This window comes from Apaloderma vittatum, unplaced genomic scaffold (assembly GCF_000703405.1).
Source record: "Apaloderma vittatum isolate BGI_N311 unplaced genomic scaffold, ASM70340v1 scaffold26658, whole genome shotgun sequence".
Taxonomy (NCBI): domain Eukaryota; kingdom Metazoa; phylum Chordata; class Aves; order Trogoniformes; family Trogonidae; genus Apaloderma; species Apaloderma vittatum.
The window spans coordinates 6,594-12,138 of NW_009732861.1; the positions used below are offsets into that span (position 1 = coordinate 6,594).

Consider the following 5,545-nt stretch of genomic DNA (forward strand, 5'->3'; position numbering starts at 1 on the left):
TCAGGGTATCCCCTGGCACTGAGGACCCGGCTGCCCGGTCTGGGATGTGGTCGGGGTCCTCCACGCCCTCTTCCAGCATGCAGACAAGTCCGGGAGGGATTTGCAGACCCATCACGTGAAAGACATCACGCCTTGGGCAAGCGAAGCTCTCCCAGCCCCGCCGGGGTGCTGCGCATGGCCGGGTCCAAGGATGCTCCCCGTGACGGCAGCCTGCGTCCGAGGGCCGTGAAGGCTGTTTTCTATGCGAAAGCTATAAATGCCTTTCCCTGAGCTGGCAGCTAATGAGTCATTTCTCTGCTGCTTCCCAGCTCGCTCCGGGTGTCAGGAGAGACGACAGAAGAGCAAAGTTAGTGCTTGCAGGGAACCTCAGCTTGCAGCTCCTGTAATCCCAGAGAGTGAACCAGGAGGGTGGTGGCTGCCTTTGAGGGACCGACCGACCCTCAGCAGCACTGCCTGGAGCTGGGGACAGGGAAAGCCATTCCATCTCCTTCCAACAGGAGCATCCCACCTCCCACACCTCCACTGGAGCCAGGCAGGGACTAGCTGGGCTCCTTATCCGTGAAGGAAAGGCATTTCCCTTCTCTCATTTCTCTCTTTGTAAAAAAAAAAAAAAATCCTACACTATCTTCTTGTCCTTTTGCTGCTTGACTTTTTCCTCTCTTTTGCCCACTCCCGCTGGTGCCCATTTCTCACGGGCGGTACCTCTGCCTTCAGGGACACACTCCACCCTGTCGGGTTTCAACAAACGGGACCTATTCAGGAAGGGGTAAAAGTAATTAATGATAAATAGTGTCCTGAGATCCCACCTCAGAGCAACTAACTGCACATCGCACTGCTGGCCTGCACAGCACCTGAATGTTTTGTCTGTGGAGGGTTTATCCATGGATGGTTTGACCACCCTCATGCTCACAAGGCATCGAGGGAACCACAGGGATGGCTCAGTCCCACATCAGGACCGTCAGGACTGGGGAGTGGTGGACAAAGGGGGTTTGGAAAAAAATAGTACAAGTGGGAAGACAGGGAATGCTACTCCCCAGAAAACCATAACTGGATGCAGTGTTACTATAGATACCTGCAAAAAACCCCACCCCACCGCAACAGTAAAATCCTCAGAGAGAATCTCAGATGCAGGCACAGTGTTTCCTACAACCCTTCCTCCTCTCGCCTCTCTTTTAAAGAACAAAACCGAAAAAGGAGCAGCAGCAGCTCCAGACAAGAGGCAGCATTTGCCAGGCGTGTACAACCCCGCACCCATCTGTCCAAAGCTCTGGGGAGGGAAAGCAAGCACCGTTGTGAGAGCCGGGCTGAGGAGGAGCAGAGCGTGGCCCTGACAGCCACGGGTCTGTTTTTACACCCCGCAGCTGCAGAGCGATGCCATCTCCTGCGAACCCAGGGGAGACAGGTCTTCGTGCCAGCTTTACCTCTTAAGAACACAAGTAGCAAGATCTTCCCCCGACAACATCTGGCTACGCCCCAAAAGCTCAACTAGATACCGAATGCCATGTTCTACCTTGCTGGGAAACTCCAGAACCACCCAGGACAGGTGGAAGCCCAGAAAGAAAACATCCTTGGTGGTGACAGAGAAATCATCTCCGGTGTCAGTGTCACTGCCCATGGGGACACGGGAAGCCACCCATCCCCAGGGACAGCTCCTGCCCCCCGGAGCCCATCGCAAACACTTCTCCAAAGGAGACAGGGGGCCTGTCAGGGTAATGTCGGGGTCCCAAGCCCCCGTCGCTCTGGCTGGCTGCGGCTCTCCTGCGCTGGGACAGTATTTCTGACCGGGCCAGGCTGGCAGGGTGCTGGCCCCCGAAGTGCAGGCAGGGGCTCTGAGTTCGGCGAGCGGGCAGCTCCGGCCCCAGCCCTCCCTTTGGAAACAGGAGTAATGCAATTACACCGGCTTGGATTTTATTACAAAAAATCAATGTGATGGAATTTTTATGCCTCGGGTTAGAAAAATCATCTCCATGACAAACAGCAGGAGGTGCCTCTGGCAACCACATTCACCTGCCATGCCGAGCCCTTGAACTCGGGCATCTCCCCTCCCTCATCTCTCCTTCTTAAACCCAGTCCCTCGAGCTCGGCTTTTGATGTGACAACTTCCACTGAGGGGTCCTGATCTTTGAGTTAAGGGCTGTGAAAACCACCTTGGAAGAAAATGAAGCAGCAAGTGAACAATCACTGCTCATTAAACTTATTCTCCCTCCTACTCAGCCCGGGCTCCTGGGTTACGGTCCTGACTCACCGCGCAGCTCAAGCTGACTCACGACTTCTGCTCGCACGCTCGTTCCTCTGTCCTCGTTCCCGTCACAGAAAGGGGAGAACAAGGGTCACCAAGGACCCTTTTCCACAACGCGTGTGCACATAACAGGCAGCGGAGCCTGAAGATGCATCTCCTGTATCTAAGATCCCTTCTGGTCCCTATAGCAACTTGGGAGGCTCTCGAGGCAGGAGCAGATGTGCAGGTGATGCCTGCTTGGCTTGAGGACAGGCAATGACTGGTGAGGAGAGAAAACAGGAAAAGGCAGCATCCTGGGCCTGTCCAGCTCTCCTAAAACCAAAAGAACTGTGAGGTGCTGGGCTCCATCAAAGTCCAAGCACAGAAACCACAGTAAAAGTCAAATTCAGAGTGTGCCTGCAGTGCCGGTGCATTCAGCACTTCTGAAGTAAAGCAATTTGGGACCCCGAATCCCTGACTGTCTGCAGTATGCCTGTTAGACCTGATCAAATACTATTTTCTGAATAATATATTTAATGAGTCATAATGTTTGTCAAACACATGATTAAACAAAGAATTCCTGGCACTTGTGGGCTAGCTGAGTATCATATGAATAATGCATCACTTTGCCAATATATCTGGGTATGAATAATTGTATCCAATATCTGGCCAGCTCTGATATTTATTACGAGTACAATTTATTTATTGCATATTACATGTATTATTTAAATGTAGGCGATTACATTCTGCCCACTCCAATTTCACCTGCAGCATTTCTCTGCCTCCCCAGGTCACGCACCCCGACTGCCCACCACCTGAGACCGCGGCAGAGCTGCCCCGGCACAGCCGTGCTGGGACCACAGACGAGGAGCAACAGCGCCCGCAGACGGGTGGGATTTACCCCTGGTGCTGACAGGGAACCTGTCCCCAAGCCCAGCCACCTTGCCCCTCCGAGTCTGGCATCTTCGGAGCAGCTCTGACTTTGCCTTCTCTCAGGCTGGTGGGTGGTTTCATTGCTATGAAGCCTCAAGCCAGACTCAAGGATATTTAACTCAATGAATGGAGGAGACCTTTCAAGATCCTCCCACATGCTGCATTTCATGAAATATGAAGTATCTGATATTTTTTTGAGGGGGCTGGTTCATTAACAAAATCCTGCTTGCCAGCGCAATTAGCCGGGCTCCCTTCACCTCTCTCTGTCCCTCGGGGTGGCTCTGCTTGAGGAGGTGAACCCCAACAGCTCCCGGGGCTTGAGTCTGTCACAGCAAAGTCACTCAACCAGCTTGGCTGTGGCCACGCGGGATTGAGGGGCAGCTGTCAGGGTACAGCGAGGGGCTGGGGGGCAAGAGGGGATCTGTAACTGCGCTCGCCAGGAGGCAGAGGATGCCCCTTCTCCAGCCCCGGCGACAAGGCGAATGCCACTTGTCCCCCCAGGAGTGCTGCAGGCACCGGCAGATTTTCCTGCGCCAACACCGATCCACCAACTCATGCTGGACACGTCCCACCAAAAGCCCGGGTGGGCAGGGAAGATTTTTTTGGGTGCTTTTCCAGCTTTTTTGCTGCATCACACGCTCTCCAGGCAGCAGGGAGGCGAAGGCTGGTGGCAGCTTTGATCTCCGCCGTTATTTTTACATTAAAGAGACTTTGCAATCGCGTTCCCTGCCCCTCTGTGAATCTCAGCGCCGAGGAGGCACCCGGGGAATGATCACCTCCCAGACCGAGGGGAGCATCACTCATGCTCTTTCAACTACAAACAGCTGCCCTGCAGGAGCCTCGCCTGATTAGCGCGAGGAACGCCAGCGTCCCCAGGCTTTGAAGTTGGCTTTTCCTGGCGGAGAAGGAGATATTTTGCCAAGACGATGGGTGGGCGAAGCAAAGCACTGAAGGCAGGACAAGACTTGGGATGAGAAATGAGACACTGGGAGGACAAAGGACCGTTCCAACTGGTCATGCCACTCCTCAGAGAGGAGAAACAGCTCAACCCACACCAAAATATAAAATCCTCGGTGAGCCATAGCTGCAGTGACCTCAGGTCTCCATCCTCCTTATATAAACCTAAGACCCCTCCCCTGACAGGCAGCAAGGACACAATTCAGTGAGTATCTAAATGAGGAGGTGCAACATCTCCCAGCCTTGCATCCTTCTACTCGATTAAATACCCAGTGTTTGAAAAGAAGAAAATTCAAGCAAGGAATTAAAATAAAATAAAAGACAGATTTTTCTACCTCATGGCTCATTTTCAAGAAGTCTCATCTCAGCTAAACCTGCCTCAGGATAAATAAAATCTCCTTTGCCAATATCTTTGACCGTGAAGATAGAGAAAAGAAAAGAGGGGGCTGGGGAATTGCTCTTAAGGAAAATGAAGAGCACTTGAATTTTAGGCTCTGGCTCCCCCGTGCAAGATAAGAAATGGAGCCGTGGTGCTCAAAAGCTTTATTTAGCAGAGCAGCTCCCTGGGCCATAGGCAAAAGTTTGAGTTCCCACCTGAAATTCTTGCCAAACCCATTGGGCAGAGCTGCGACGCGCCAGCTGTGCCAGAGGCTGAAGGTCTGCCCAGGAAGAAGCACTGACTGTGGAGGGAAGGACATGGGGACACCGAGGGGATCCTGACCTTCACTAGTGCTGGGGCGCTGGGGCTGGGACTGCGACATGCTAAATCCCACAGGAAGGGACCTGCTCTGTCTGGGTGCAGTGCTTGGCCCCCATGTTGCACTCGGAAGTGAGGGTGGCATTCGCGTGGTCCCCGCAGCGCTCCCAGCCACCAGGCACCATCATGGAGCCCTGCACCTCCATGGGGACAGGATCCAGCAAAGCCCGACAGCTCGCTGCAAACGCTGGTGAGTCAGAATTGCGCTTGGATGTTCCTCTCCACGCACAAGGAGGATTTTGAGCCTTAATTATCACTTAATTCACCGGGGTGGGATGCTGCCAAGGAGCCTTGGTGCAGAGTGCTGGAGAGCTGGGAACCTCCTCACAAAGAGGCTGCTCCGACGGGCATGAAGGCACGAGATCAACGGCTCTGATGGCACCGGGAGACAGCAGACCCTGGGGACGCTGCCCTTGCATGAGCAAATAAGCCTTTGCAGGGAGATTTGCTCCCCACCAAGCACCCAGCTGGGAACTCATACAGGGCAACCACACCACGGGCGAGCCCCAGCCTTCCCCTTGCCTCCCCGGAAAGGCATCCCTTGAAGCTACTTCTGGTAACTGGTCATTAAACAACCTTGCCAGCAACCTCCTGAGCTCCCAGTGGAGCTCCCAAGAGGAAAAAAGTCTCCATCCAGCCACACACCCCTGCAGAGGGAGGAATTCCTTCGCATCAACCCA

At 53.8% G+C, this 5,545-nt stretch overlaps 1 protein-coding gene across 1 annotated transcript in view; it reads right to left on the bottom strand.

Annotated features, from left to right (window-relative positions):
• The window catches only part of LOC104278648 (double C2-like domain-containing protein beta), a gene marked incomplete at its 5' end in the record, with an annotated part of 30,414 nt that overhangs the window by 3,954 nt on the left and 20,915 nt on the right, over positions 1-5,545 (bottom strand).